Raw genomic sequence first — 16,955 nt, forward strand, 5'->3', positions numbered from 1 at the left:
GTCTGAAATAATTAAGACTTTAGTTATGAAAATCTTAGACAGAATCCATTCAGTGACTACCTTTATTCTGAATTGGCAGGCAGTTGTTCTGATAGATCTGCAAAGATTCTTTTGGCAACAATTTCTCCAACTTCAGATACGTTGAATAACAAAATAAATATGTTAATAATTAGCATGATGTAATGAACTTCAGTAGTAAATTGAGACTAGAACAGATTGGGGTACCAGGAACCTTGGTTGTAAGTGGCATATACAAACATAGTTGCATCAAAACTTGCTAAAGTGGCCAAGTGCGGTGGATCATGTCTGTAGTCCCAGCACTTTGGGAAGCCGAGGCAGGTGGATCACCTGAGGTCAGGAGTTCGAGATCAGTCTGGCTGACATGCTGAAACCCTGTCTCTACTAATAATACAAAAATTAGCCAGACATGGTAGCGCATGACTGTAATCCCAGCTACTTAGGAGGCTGAGGCAGGAGAATTGCTTGAACCCGGGAGGCAGAAATTACAGTGAGCTAGGATCACACCATTGCACTCCAGCCTGGGCAATAAGAGCAAAACTCTGTCTCAAAAAAACACACACACACAGACACACACATACACACACACAAACAAGAAAGCAAAACAACAACAACAAAAAAACTTGCTAAAGCATTGGAAGTATTGAGGCCATTTATTAAAGAAATGCTGTATAAAATAATAGCAGAAAAAATGAGAATGGAAAGAGATTTCTGAAAAAGAATTACAAGTGACTGTAGGGAAGTATTAGTTTTGTTATAGGGTAGTCGGGAGTGCAGAATACATAAAAGACTTGATTTTGCCTATAAAGCAGTAGTTTTTATTAAAGAATATAGCAAGAGGAATAGATTGTTGGAAGGATAGTTTGGTTCATCGTCAGAAACTCACTGCCTTATAGCCTATCCCTCCCTCCTTAAGAGGCATGCGCTACTGGACTTTAAATTTCTTTGGTTCAACGCACAGGAACAGCTTAAATTGTACCTCTTTTCAGCTGGTTTCATACCTTTGCAGAACATCCAAGGGCAACATACGTATCACTATTACATTTGGATGGTGGAAGTACTGACTCCACTTTGCTCATTTTAATCAATTCTAGTCTCTTTTCACATTATAAAATCAATGTAATTTTGATAATATAAACAAAAATATTTACAGTTCCTCTATTAGCATATTTATTGGAGGTGCTTCAATACATCATTTCTATGAGTAACTTTATTGAATTATGCATGTGGACCCAGATCTTAATGACAACCTCCTCTCTCTAACCTGTAACAAATACACTGTAATGAGCAGGATAATGCACCCTGCCACACACATACACACACACGAAGGTGCTCACATCCTAATCTCTGGAATCTGGGAATATTTTATGTTACATGACAAAGGGGAATTAAGATTGTAGATAAAGTTAAGGTTGCTAATCAGCTGTTGTTAAAATAGGGAGATCATCCTGGATTATCTGGATGAGTCCAGTGTACTCACAAGGATCCTTGCATGTGAAAGATGGAGGCAAACGAGTTTGTGTCAAAATGTGTGAGAAGGATGTAATACGTCGTGGCTGGCTTTGAAGATGAAGGGAGCCATGGGCCAAGGAATGCAGGCAACCTCTAGAAGCTTGAAAAGTCAAGGAAACACATTTGCACCTAGACCTCCAGAAAGGAACACACCCCTGCTGACGCTTTGAAATCGCTCGGTGACACCCATGTTGGACTTCTGATCCCTAGGTCTATAATATAATAAAAGTTGATTGTTTTAAGCCACTACATTTGTGGTAATTTGTGACAGCAGCCATAGGAAACATATACTTGCTGTACAGTAATCCCTTGGTATCCATGGGGAATTGATTCCAGGACAACCACCTCTCCCATGGATACCAAAATCTGCGATGCTCCAATTTCTTATATAAAATGGTGTAGTATTTGCACATAACCCATGCACATCCTCTCGTATACTTTAAATCACCTCTAGATTACTTATAATACCTATAATACAACATAAATGTTATGTAAATACTTGCTATACTGTATTTTTAAAATTTGTATTGTTTTTTATTGTTGTATCATTATTTTTTATTTTTCAAATATTTTTGATGCTTGGTTGAGTAAACGAGTGCAGAATCCGCTGATACAGAGAGCTAGTGTATGTATTTTGTCTTACACCTCAAAGGCAAAGTAGGTATTTAGAGAGATCAGACAATTCAAGAACATGGCTATCTACCTTCTAGAATTCTGGTTAAAGATATTCAGGAATACAATATAAAAAGATGGATCTCTCCAAATACTGATATTTGCATCAGAAGAGATTTTGGTTATTCATATAATGATTGAAATGAAAACCACAAAGACTAGTGAAGAAAATACCTTTTTCTTCAGATGTAGAACAGCTTTATGGAAGGTTTAAAATTAATTCTAAATTTCAGTTTCTTCTGAATAAATGGATCCTTGGAACCCTTTTGTTGTTTATCAGATTGGAGGACATCTAAAATGAAGCATGATGAAAATTCCACCCATGAAAATAGATCTTTGCAAAATGTCATAGGAATTATTCCCAGTCTCAAGTCCATATGCAAAAGTCCAATATAGATTTTTTTTTTTTTGGCAACTGTAAAAATAGTATTTCCCATGTACCCAAATCGTGAGTCCTGCTTATTAGAAATAATTAAGATAATAATAATGCATTGCTCCTCACTCTGTCTGGTGTCTTTAAATGGACTTGGCTGTCCACACACTAGTGTACCTGGAATGTGCAAAAATCTGCTACAGGAATTAATGTCTTATCTCTGACTATTCTGATCCGACCTGTTGCTGTTACTTCTCTATTTCCCCAGTTCCTTCTTAGGCTCTCAGACTCAGGTTTGATAATTTGCCCTTGTTCCCCACACCTTTGTTCCCCATGCCATTGACCAATCTATTTGGGACACACTTTCCTGATTTCCCTTGGGACTTTAGGGCCCCGTTTTGGTATTTGCCTTTATCTGAGTCTGCTTGAGCTGCCATAACAAAATACCATAGACTTGGTGGTTTAAAAAACAGATTTATTTTCTCACACTTCTGGAAGCTAGAAGTCCATGATCAGGTTGCCAACTATGTACAGTTCTGGTAAGGGTTCTCTTCCTGGCTTACAGATGGCCGCCATCTCCCTGTGTGCTCACATGATTTCTTCTTTGCATGAGCATGCACAGAAAGAGACAGCAAACAAGCAAGCTCTCTGGTGTATCTTCTTATAAAGGCACAAATCCCACCAAGAGGACCCTCATCTTCATGAATTCATCTAAACCAAATTTTCTGCAAAAGACCACGTCTCCAAATACCATCTCATTGGGGGTTAGGTCTTCAACACACGAATGGGAGGTTGGAGACAATTCAGTTCATTGCAGCCTTTTTCGTCTCATGAAGCTTGATTCGAGGTAAAAGACAACCAGAAGATGACTTTCAAATGGTAAAAACTTAATCTCATTGATTCTATCTTTAAGGAATATGCTGCCTTTATTGTTGTCTTCAAATCGATAGCAATGTATATTTTAAAATTCTTATTTAATTGCAATATCCCTTAATATGAGATCTATCCTCTTAACAAATTTTAAGTATATGGTGCGTTATTGTTGACTATACGTACAATGTACAATAAACCTCAGAAGCTTATTCATCTTACTGAACTGAAACTCTACGCCTGTTGATTAATAACTCCCATCTCCTCCTACTTCCAGCTCCTGGTAACCACCATTCCAGTCTTTGTTTTCTAAGTTTGACTATTTTAGATATATCATCTAAGTCGGATCATGCAGTACTTTCCTTTCTGTGTCTGGCTTTATTTCACCCAACATAATGTCCCCAAGGTCAATCCATGGTGTTGCCTATTACAGAATTTCCTTCTTTTTTAAGGCCAAGCAGTTTTCCCCTGTATGTATATACCACATTTTCTTTATCCATTTATCTGTTGATGGACATTTGTTTTCACAACTTAGCAATTGTGAATAGTGTTGCAGTGAACACAGTAGTGCTAATATCCCTTCAAGATGCTGATTTCAATTCTTTTGGATACATACTCAGAAGTGAGGTTGCTGGATCATATAATAGAAATACATTTTTAAGGACCTTTTAAGGTTTACTGTGAGTATTAACTCTACTAATTTTCTTTTTCTGTAAGATATTTTATTTCAAAATCTGAATTCTTCCACCAAGGGGATTTTTAGGAATCAAATTCTCATAGTTGGTGAGAAACTGGTATATTGAACATATAAATTAATTACATTGTATGATATTTGAGATTTTTCATTAGATATCATCTAAAATATCACATTAATATTCATTCATTGGCTTTGTGGTATAAATCTTACTTTTAAATCAAAGTATAGAAGAGATTTTGAGAGAAATGCTCTCAAATAGCATAGCATAGATAAGACATAATTGATTATTTTATTATGCTTCAGTGCCAATTGTCTTTAAGATCCAGTAGGGAAACAGAGGGTGGCATTAAAAAAGTTTGAGTTGTGATTCAAATACCAGGTGTCCAGATGGAAACCTCTATATTAGAAGCACATTTTTCCTATAAAGTTTTATCTAAGATGGGCTGGAAGGGACCTGGAGACCTGCAAGAATGTGTTTAGGGATGGCAAAGATAAAAGTCTCTGAGTAATGTGGGAGGAAGACTGGGTGTTGATGGTGTTTCCTTGACTGCCGTAGTCCCAGTAGCTTCCTCCTCTTGATTCTGGCTGTGTTCATTGTTAATGTCAGGAAATCAGGCAGCATTCTATGGAATGACGAAGAGGATCTCAGATAAGTGAGAATTAATGACATGGGATAGGCATTGCCTAAAAGCTGTCATTCTTCGGTTGAGTGCCTGCAGGGGACAATTGGATCCTCCTGCAGTATAATTACCACCTTACAGTGGAGTGACCTGATTTGTAAAAAGACAGCAGTAATAAAATAACATTTACATAGCAATTTATACTTTACAAAGAGATTTCATGATGATTTCTTCATTTTATCTTTGTAAAAACTCTGCAAAGTAGATAGGGCAGGGAGAGCTACCCTTTTTCTAAAAGATGAAGAAACAGAGAGAGGTTGACTTGCCCCTAATCATACAACTAGTATGTGGGAGAATCCTGGCCTCCCAGGAGCACTCTTGCCACCACACCTTGCTCCACTGGTGAATAGGAAAACCATCCAACTTTTCAGATCCACAGCGCAAGAGAATGTGCAGCCTGCTGCGAGAGTGTGTGTGTATGGATACGTGAAAGTTTGTGGTTATGCTACAAACAGGAGCGTCACAGTAAAAGACACTGTTTTATATAAGAGAGGTGGCACAGGGAGAAAGAGAAAGAAGGAGAGGGAGAGAGAATGAGAGTAAAAGTGAGAATAAGAGGGTGGATCTTGAGGAAAGAAAGAGGAAGATGGAGCCTGAAAACTGTACACTAAAACTAAAAACCAAAGTGTCAAAACTTTTTTTTGATTTTGTTTTTCAAGATGGGGTCTTGCTCTGTTGCCCAGGCTGGAGTGCAGTGGCGTGATCATAGCTCACTGCAACTTCCAGCTCCTGAGCTCAAGTGATGCCCCCCAACCTCAATCTCCCAAGTTGCTGGGACTACAGATACGCACAACCATGCCTGGCTAAGATCTTTAAAATTTATGAATTTTAAAAAAAAATCATTTTAAAGATGAGTTCTCACTATGTTGCCCAGGTGTCTCAAACTCCTGGCCTCAAGTGTTCCTCCCACCTCAGCCTCCTGAGTTGCTGGGTTTACAAGTACAAGTCACTGCACCTGGAGTAAACATTTCCTAAGGGAACAAAATAAAAGGGAGAGAACTCACAGAAATGAGACCACTCAAGTCTCAGGCCCTATGTAGCATAAGCAAAACACTATCATTATAAAGAAACGCCTGAAAAAACATACAGTCTAAACTCACAGAGCTCCTTATCTGGAAGGAGCATACTATCTAAAAGGAATGATATCCATAAAGCTCACTGGAGATAGGCTCAGGGTGGTAGGTAGTTGGATTTTCCAGGATCAATAGATTGCTGGAGGCAAGTACCAATAACGGAGCCAGTGGATGGCCACCTCTAAGAGGCTGGGTCATGTTTCAGCTTTTCTTGTAAGGGAAACTCCCTAGCCCCATGGTTTCCCAGCATTCAGGGCAGCACAAGAACCATTAATGGGAAGAGAAGGTAGGTGCTGGACTCAAAATCTGTACTGGATCTCTCTGCCACTCTGACTTGGTCACTCCATTTAGAGGTCTCTTGTTGCAGGGCTTTGGTCAGGAGCTCTTTTATAGGCCTGCCCATGCAGAGGATATAGTTATCATGTGAAGAAGTTTTCTCTAACCCCTAAGGGTACAGAAAAGAAAAGGCTTGCATGAGTACTGTGTGCCAATGAACCTATTAAAAAGATGTTCTGCTTGTTGCACCTCCTGGAACACTTGTTCAATCAGTGCATAGACCCTGAGCATACTTTGGAACTGGGAGGGAGGACAAGTGCCTGAGGAGTGCACCTGTCAGACATTGCGTGTTAACTACTGTCTCTTTCCACTAAGCCTGGACATAGCTAGCCAAGCCACTGTCATCAATCAACACGTCTGAATTGACATAATAAATGACATCTCTTTGCCAACTTTCTCCTGGATATCTGGGTAACATTACACACTTGTTACACTTTTGTGATAGGTAATGTACAGTTTTGGGGGGACATGCAACATGAGAAGGTGAGACAAGCTTAGGTTCCCCAGGTGAATTTTTGCCCCTATTTTACCATGGGCCAGTCATTCAACGCGTTAGTCCTTTGAAAGATGTAGTGGCAAGAATAGAAAAGGTAAGGTGATGAGCCACCCAGGTATGGAGCCCTCCAAATGCTATGGGCATATAAGCACTCTTGGAAACATATCTGGCCACTGTGAATGAAAACAAATGGATCAGAACCAACTACTTTTAGGATAAAATATCACAATAAAAATATGGTAAAAGAAAATAAATAAGAAAAGGAGAAAACATCCACAGATCACTGGCTGCTTGGATTTTTCAAAGAAAAGTATGTAGCTGGTGCTATTTTTACACATCTCTGGTATATTTCCAAGGCCACAAAATGAGTTGACAATGATTTACTGACTTTCGAACATAATTTGCAGCTGCTTTGTATCTCAAACTGAGTCTCAATTTAATCGTGAATTGATCGCAGCTATGGGTAAAATGCAAACTTCAATTTAGCATTGGGCGAGAGAGTAAAGTCAAAACAACCACTTGTTTCTTGATTCAGCCAAGTAATTGGTTGATCTGGGGAAGAAGAAAACAATTGTTGGAGAGAATTGGTCAGAAAGATCTCAGCAGACTCTCAACACAGGCCCAGCCACTGAACCTGCAGCCACGTCATTATTGCTCTTTCCCCAACATACTGTTCCCTCAACACACCGACGTTCTGTGATTATCTGATGAGACCACTGGAAACTCTAAATGGCTCAGTTGTCTCTCCTGCCAGTCTCCTTTCGTCTTACGAAGGCTTATTATGTGTGAAAGAAATAAATACATTAAGTGGGAAAGTGATAGAATTGAAAAGACAATGAACAGCTGCATTGAAATGTATCTTTTCAATTTAGTGCTTTATTTAAGGGTTTCAGCTCAGCATAGAGACATTATGTTTTCTTGAGCCATCCAGGAAATCATATCAGTTACAAGAAGGCTGGCTCACTTGAGCCTCTGATTTGCCTGCCCATTTAATGGAGAAGATAAAAGGCTGCATTAGGGTCTCTACTTTGTCCTTCATGGGACTCCATCTCAATTCTCTTCAGTCATCCACACTCTTTTTTTCCAAAGACCTATTAACTTCAGGGAGGTTTATTATTGCAAATGCAATTTGGTTAGATGCTCAAAAGAAAAATGCTTGACTATCAGAAACCACTAGCTAAGCTAATTGCCCTTTGAGTGCAAAGCAATACAGCTAAGAATCCTTGGCAAAATTAAAAATGCATCCAACCTGACAATTTTCACGTTGGGTTAAGGTCAAATTACTTATACTTATTCATAAATGAACTTTCCTGACCTTGTTTTATGATTAAAAATTGTATAGCACATTGAATAATTACATAAATATCCTTAGTGTATGTTGGATACATTAATAGCATTATGGGGATAGGGAAGCTATGCAAGGCCCCAAACTCTACCTCTAAAAATTGTATCCTTTTATCATGTGTACCCACAGCCCCTTTTATATTTGTTTAGTACTTCCCTCATTATCTTAAAGTTCTATTTTATTTATTTACCTGTTTATTTTACTGGTATGACTTTCCATTTGGATGACTGCTCTTTAGACCTGTTGAGAATGCAGACCCCCTGGGGGCAGCTGACCAGCCTTAAAGTGAAAACTAGTGTTCACAAGTTTATCACACTGTCCATGCTGAAGTAGCTTAAAGCAGATTCTAGTTAACATACAAATCTCTTGTGAGAGCAAAGTTAGGAAATATGGTAGAAGTCAAAGGGTGTAATGGTTAATACTGAGTGTCAACTTGATTGAAGGATACAAAATATTGATCCTGGGTGTGTCTGTGAGGGTGTTGCCAAAAGAGATTAACATTTGAGCCAGTGGGCTGGGAAAGGCAGACCTACCCTTAATCTGGGTGGGCACAATCTAATCAGCTGCCAGCGTGGCTAGAATATAAGCAGGCAGAAAAATGTGAAAACAGAGACTGGCCTAGCCTCCCAGCCTACATCTTTTTCCTATCCTGGATGCTTCCTGCCCTTGAACATTGGACTCCAAGTTCAGTTTGGGGACTAGGACTGGCCCTCCTTGCTCCTCAGCCTGCAGATGGCCTATTGTGGGACCTTTTGAGCATATGAGTTAATACTCAATAAACCCATATACATATATGGGTTTTCCCCAACAGACTGTTCTTTCCCCAACAGATTGTTCCCTGAATGGTATCGACGTTCTGTGATTATCTGATGAGACAACTAGAAACCCTGAATGACTCAGTTGTCTCTCCTGCCAGTCTCCTTTCCTCTTACTAAGGCTTATTGTGTGTGAAAGAAATAAATACACTAAGTGGGAAAGTGATAGAATTGAAAAGACAATGAACAGCTGCATTGAAATGTATCTTTTCAATTTAGTGCTTTATTTAAGGGTTTCAACTCAGCATAGAGACATTATGTTTTCTTGAGCAATACAGGAAATCGTATCAGTTACAAGAAGGTTGTAATAAACTCATATATATGGGTTTATTAAGAAGGTGGGTATAGATAACTCTGCATTTTTGCTAAAAGGGAAATGGATCAGTGGGTTACCAGAAAGTATTTTGTTTAGATGCAAAGAAATGTAGCATGTTTTTAAAGCAATGATATAGCAGAAGCGTGAATAGGTGATTCAAGAGAAGGAATAATTGCAGAGTCAAGTCATATATACCCATAATAAATCCATATATATGTGTGTGTGTGTGTGTGTGTGTGTGTGTATATTCCACTAGTTCTGTCCCTCTAGAGAACCCTAACTAATACAAAGGGACTTCAGAAAACTCTGTTAGTCCCATCTTTATCTCTCTCTTTTAAATTTCTTCTTCCTTTTTAGCTTCTTTCAACCTTCCTTCAACATTTCCATTTATAATAAACAATCTTAAACACAACTCATTCCTCTGCAAAGATGTGGAATGGTTTTCCTATTTTCCTTACATTAAGTGAGTCATAACTTACTGAAACTTAGTGGAAAACCTACTGACAAAAGAAGAGTATTGATAATATAAAACAACTGGGGAAATGGCGTGAAGCAAGGAGGAGGTCCCTATGCCTCTTGAACAGGGCTGATAAGAGTGAAATAGGTGCTCTTCAGAGTCAACGGAAACAGTAAGGATGGTGGGGTTTATTCTAGGACCACATAATAAGAGGAATGAAAGTGCTATCTATAGTAATTACATTTTTTACATCTACCATATTGGCCAAAAAATTGATAACATGAAGATGTGTGGAAATGCATTCATAAGTTATTGGCAAACATACATTTTTACATGCTTTATAGATGTCCATTTGCGAATATCTATTAGAATTACCATTGCATATAAATTTCAACCCCAAAATTTCACTTCTAGGAATTCATTGTTCAGATCCATGTACATGTGCAAAGACATATGTAGGAAGATATTTCTTGCAGCATTGTTTATAGTAGCAACTAAAATAAACAGTAATAAGGAAATGGTAAAATAAAATATGGTACATACAGCTCAATGCTATATGTAGTCATTTATTAAAAAATGAGGCAGCTCCATATGTACCCATAGACATGGAACATTCCTTGCCTCAGTTATCTATTTCTATCATAATGTCATGTAATACATCACCAAAAATTTAGTGGCTTAACACAATAAACATGTATTTAACTTAATCATCTCATCTGTAGGTTGATGATTTAGGCTGTGCAGTTCTTTTGGTTTCATCTGGGCTTGCTTGCATATCTGTGGATCAGCTAGATGTTGGCCAGAGTGATCAGAGGAGAATCTTTTCCCCATCCACCATCAAATGTGCCATCATACCTCCATTGATGCCCATATATTGTGCCTTCCCTTGTGTCATAGCAGGTGTGCTGTCCTGGCTCTTATCTGAGGCTCACCCCTCTATGAGGTTATCTACTCATTGACTTCACTCTGCGATTATTCCTTCTCTTGAATCACCTATTTATCCTTCTGCTATACCATTGCTCTAAAAACATGCTACATTGCTTTGCATCTAAACAAAATACTTTCTGGTAACCCACGGATCCATTTCCTTTTAGTAAAAATGCAGAGTTATCTATACCCACCTTCTTCACTTCCTCACTTTCCATTCTTTCTTGAACCCACTCTGTCAAGCTGTTGTCCCCACCAATCCACTGTTACTGCTTTTGCTAATGTCTTCAGTGATTTCCATGTTGCCATGTCAAATGATTCTTTCTTCATCCTCATCTTATTCAACCTCTTGGTAGCAGTTGGCATAGTTGATCACTTTATCCTTCTTGAAACTCTCTATTCTTTTGGCTGCAAGGAAACCTCTCTCCTGGTTTTCCACCTATCTCACTGGTCACTATTTCTCATTTTCTTTGGCTGAATCTTTTTTATCTTCCTAACTCTTAAATGTTGGAATACTCCAGTCTCAGTCCGCAAATCTCTTTTCTTTCACAACTCATTTCCTAGATGATTTCATCCAACCCCATAGTTTTAAATACCAACTATATGTTGATAGATCTCAAATATACTCCTCTATTTATCTTATGAGAAATATTATTCCCTTTCTGTGGAAAAATGCGATAAATAACCCTAGACATGTATCTTTCATTAGTATTGATTTTACTTCTTAGAAGCTGATAGTTGGGTGGAATGGTATATTTTTCAATTCTCTTGCTATTATTAAATTGCTCTTAAAAAAACAGCAACATGTCACATTTCTACCAGAAATAGTGGAGAGTATACTTTTTCTTGCAACTCTGGCAATAATAGGTATTCTCATTTCATTTTTATGTCTGATGGGTTCAAGGAGACGTAAACTTTTAGTAAGTGGTGGCAACAGTCTATCTAGTGTAACTGACTAGCTAGAGTAGGAGAGTGAGAGGTGGTAGGAGGGTTATTGTTGAAATAACTAATATCCTGTGCTGTGTAATGTAAGAGAAGAAAAGAGAATAGAAGAGGATGGAATTTTCTGTAAAGGTTCTAGTAGAAAAGCTGACCAAGCTTCCTAATGTGATGAAGACTGTGGTCCAGAGACTTTTGGAAATACAGTAAATGTCCACTTTAGGCAATTGTATTGATTAATATCAGGTGCAGCTGAAAGTAACAGAGACAATAACAATACAAAAAACAATATCTCATTTGATAATCTGGAGGTAGCAATTCAGGAATTCAAGGCTGGCAAGGCCCTGCCCAGTGTCAGCCTTTTCTATCTGTTGAGCTGAAATTCGTGGCCTCAGTTCCCAATGTCACCTCATAATCAAGTATGGCTGCTGGAGCTCCAGCAATTACATCTACATCAAGTGTAAAAAGGAAGAAATTGAAGAAGAAGAACACATTCCATCCATTTAAGGACATTCCTAGAAACTGCACACACCAATTCTGCTTATAGCTCATTGGCAAGACCAGGAAATATCTATTCCAGATGGTCAGCTGAAAATTGAGAGTTCTTTTTCCAGGTTGACTGAGAGAAGTAGAATGTATAATGGAGGAAATTAGACATTTCTGAAACAGCTATCATTGGGTCTCAAGTAGAAATTGTCTAAGAAAAGGCTTAACTACAATGATGATGACAAGTTCCTGGGTTTGGGTTATTACACAGAGCCTTAGATAGGAACTGATTATCTTGAACTAAATAGACATGATTGTGTTCATTTCTACAAACTTCCTAACCTGTTGTTCTTAACTAGTGTTGATTTTACCCCTCAAGAGACAGTTAGCAATTTGAGACATTTTAGTTTATCCCAATTAGGGAGATGGTGGATGCCACTGGCATTAATGGGTAAAGGCTAAACATCCACAATACACAGGACATTGATACAATAAAAATTATCTAGTCCAACAATGTCATCAGTGCTGAGGCTGATAAACCTTTCCGTAAACAAGTCATAAAGGCTTTAGTCAAATTTCAGGGTCTAAGCAGAGAGCTGTGTGCATTACCAATTTTGAGCGATTAAAATAATTAAATTTCATATTGCTCTGGCTTAATCTGGGCCATGGAATTCCTCATTTGATCCACTGGGCGAGAAATTAGGTAATTATTTCCCCAAAACACAGTGACCTCTTTTTATGTAAAATTTTTATGTTGCTATGTGGCGATGTGACCTATCGTTATAACATCGGTACGATCATTTCAGAATCATTTTCAACCCTCCAGACTTTTCTATCCTTCCTGAGATGGTTGATGTTTTCCTTTCTCTTATTTTCTGTTTCTCACTGCACTTACCACATAGCACAGTAATCACATGTTGACATGTCCACATGTCCGAATCCCCCACTAGATCACAAGCTCCTTTAAATCAGGGACAATACTTTATTTATTTTTGTATTTCTAGTGCCCAGTGCAGAGTATGCAACTTAGCAGGTGCCCATAAGTACACATTGAACTGAACTGAGCTCCTGTTGTCCTTGGACCTCTCTTCATTCCAGTCCTGCTTGGATATCTTCTGGTTTGGCACTCACAGCAAAGATCCTATCACTACTTATGTTAGGCAAAATGCTTCCCATTCTGGCACTTCATCTAAAATCCAGAGGGTGGGAAAATTCAGAGAACAGAAACTAAGGTGTTAATAGTTTAGCTTCTCCTGTGCCCTCTCTGAGTCAGCTGCCTCTCTGTGGTTACATTTTCTCCCAACCACAGCCAGCTTTCAAATATAAATATCAACTAAAAACTCATTGAGGTGGTTTTTGATGTAGGCAACAGAAATTGAGTGTGTTCCATTTTAAATTTTTCTTAAGTGAAGGATGATACCACCTGGCCTGAAGTTGGCAGGTTGGTTCCAAGGAGGTTGAGGAACAAAGGTGGAGGAGGCAGGAAACCACAGGAGTGAAAATGTTGGCAGGCCCAGGAGTAGGATGAGAATTTACTGCAAACTGGCAGGTGGTGTCAGTTTTCTGTTTTGGTTCGTGGAAGAGGTTAGCTATCATGAGAGTCCACAGGCCTATCCACGCATCCTTCAGCAGGCTTCTATTGAAGGATTCTTCTGCCTGGAGACTAGGTAAGGTGGTTTCTCTTTCACTAAGAACATATCATATCCAACAGAATCCAGCACATTCCATTTAGAGATTTTCTTGAGACCAATTTATATAACCTAACACCTATTAGGTAGAAAAGGATCTTCTCACAGCACCATGAATAGAAACAGCTTCTTCTGACCATTCATCCATCCTCATGTTTTTTTTGGGGGGGGGGCAGAACAGGGGTGATTTGGGGGTTATGATCTATTTAATGAGATGAATGGCCAATAATCTTTTAAAAATGTCAAGAATACAATATCTTCTATACTGCTATGATGCCTCTATTAAGACTTACTGAATGGCCATGCATGGAACTTGAATTGACCAAGACCATTTGTTCATTCATACATTCAGTCATGCAAACATGCATTTAATTTATATTTATTGAGCTTTTACTAGGAGCTAGACGTTCATGAAGATTGTAAGACACTTTTACTAGGAGCTAGATGTTCATGAAGATTGCAAGACACAGAGCATGGTTCTGTCCTGGTACAATCCAGGCAAGATAAAGATAAAACATGGTATGGTGATAAGAACAATGGTGACTAAGAGCTTAGGAAAATGGTACAGAGTCAGAGTGTCAGTGAGTTCAGAAGAGTAAGCAGTTCTTCAACACAGACTCCAGAGGTCAGGAAAACTTGATGAGAAGTTGAAAATTGAGCTGAGCTGGCCAGGCATGGTGGCTCAAGCCTGTAATCCCAGCACTTTGGGAGGCTGAGGTGGGCAGATCACAAGGTCAGGAGATCGAGACCATCTCGGCTAACATGGTGAAACCCCATCTCTACTAAAAATACAAAAGATTAACCAGGCGTGGTGGTGGGCACCTGTAGTCCCAGCTACTTGGGAGGCTGAGGTAGGAGAATGGTGTGAACCCGGGAGGCAGAGCTTGCAGTGAGCCCTGATGGCGTCACTGCACTCCAGCCTGGGTGACAGAGCGAGACTCCGTCTCGAAAAAATAAATAAATAAATAAATAAATAATAAGAAAATTTAGCTGAGTCTTGCAGGGTGGGTAGGATCTGGACGTGCCTTACGGCTTTACACCAGTGGTTCTTTCTTCGTAGAATGCTCTAATGCTTGGCTAAATCCTCTTAATTTTTTATATCTCAGATTTAAAGTAATTCCCTCAGAGGCGGCTTCCATGACCCACTGGATTAGGTAACATGCTACCTTTGCATGTCATCAGAATGCCTTGTAGTTCTGTGTAGCACTTATCAAAACTAGAGTTTAAAGCTCCTGAAGGAGGGACTATGTTTGTCTTGTTCACCTTTGAATCCCCAGAACCTATTAAAGTTTTTGAAACTGCGTAGGGACACCATAAATATTTGTCCAATAAATAAATGAATGTGTAGGCGTAGAGAAACAGTGGGTGTTCCTGAGTAGTATGAGCAGGTGTAGACATGCGTCTTTGCATGGCAGGCTGTGAGGGTCTGTGTAGATTGCATAGTATACCTGTGTATGGAGCAGTGGAACGTGATTGTGAGGGTGGGCTGACTGTCTAATATCAGGGAAGGAGGTTAGTCTTTTTCTATTGGTCATGAGACTGTGGAAACAACATACTGAAATTGATAATTTAGAAAATTAATCTGTTTATATTACAAGAGTGAATTTGATGAGGAAGAGGATTTGTATAGCTTTGTATCCTTAATAATTAACAGAAACAGGACTGCCTTTCTAGAATCTGGAGTAGGAGCTAGTTTATTAAACAGTGACTTCATGTTTTCAAACTAGAGACAATAAGGGTCAAATCCCTACCTCATAGAGACATGGTGATAGCAATATATACATGGAAAATGGAAGCCCCTCATTCCTATGATAGGTTGTGTAACCCCCATGCAGATTTATTCTGGGATGCTAAATATACCAATCAGACTGCTCCTTCATTTGGGAAATCGCGCAATGAAGCTTTAAGGAATAAAGCGTAGTTCCTTCCATGAGTTCATCTGAATTGAAATGTCTTTTGAAAACTCAGATAGCAATATCCTCTCCCACTACTCCCCTGACCTTTCCCTTGATTCCCTTCCTCTTTAATTTCCTGAACTCTGGCTCATGTGTGGAGAATGTATTTCATTCTACAACCTCCCAAGCATTTATCTCGTAAAGGGATGTCCTAGAGGCAGAATGGATCCATGTGATCCTGAACGCTGATTATGTGGCTTCCACCATCCTGTGGGCTCTTCACTCTTCCCTTCATTAGACCTTCAGTTAGACTATAAACTCCTTGAGGACAGGGTCCAATCATAATTCACCCTTGCATCCATTTATCATTACCTGCATTTTGTGCAGTATAGCTCTCTGGTATATTTGTTGAATGACTCAAGAATGGGTCAGAAGTTTAGATGCAGTTTGCCAGCTCTCATCTGGGAATGAGAGAAAGTCTCATACAGACCCTCTAGAACTAGGACTTTTCTGGAATCAGAGTAGAATCAGTCCCACTAATTCTGGTGGGTTCTGGTTTCACTTTAGCCAGACTTGGCTACCTGTCGTTTTAGTCATCTGACCAATTTAGCTGTGCTACTAGGTCCAGGCTTCTTACTTGGGAGGGGCCAGGCACATGCTAATGATTCCAAGTCAGAGTTGCAGTAGAGTTGAGAGGGATAAGAAATAAAAATGTCCCATTCTGTGACTGGAAAGTATTCTGTTAAGATCTATTAAGATTCATGAAAATGACTGTCTAACATTATGGTATGTGCGGAATTGCTCACACATATGTGCATTACACACATGTAATAAACACGTAAATGAAGTTTGTTGTTCATTTCACCCCATCTTGTAAATACAATTCAGACAAATGGAAGAGTTGGCAGAGCAGTGGAAACGGCATTAGAATCAGATTTTATCTTCCCAATAATTTAATAAGACTCAGTCTTCTCACCTATAAAATACGGAGTTGGAATACAACAGCTCTTAAGAGCACTTCTAGCTCTCAAATTCCATTATTCATCAGCCTGCCAGAAAATACATCTTCCCCTGCCAAATATGGACTCAACACCCCACCTGTTCCAGAAGCTCCCCCAGATACCCCTACCCACCTCCCTGGTTTCAGCCTCCTGCTTCTCCAGCCTTCTCCAAGGCATTCTTCTCTCCCACTTCCAGCCCACATCTAAAAACATGACTTCTTTTTTTTTTTTTTTTTTTTTGAGACGGAGTCTCGCTCTGTCGCCCAGGCTGGAGTGCAGTGGCCGGATCTCAGCTCACTGTAAGCTCCGCCTCCCGGGTTTTTACGCCATTCTCCTGCCTCAGCCTCCCGAGTAGCCGG

Source organism: Mandrillus leucophaeus, unplaced genomic scaffold (genome assembly GCF_000951045.1).
Source record: "Mandrillus leucophaeus isolate KB7577 unplaced genomic scaffold, Mleu.le_1.0 Scaffold169, whole genome shotgun sequence".
Lineage (NCBI taxonomy): Eukaryota > Metazoa > Chordata > Mammalia > Primates > Cercopithecidae > Mandrillus > Mandrillus leucophaeus.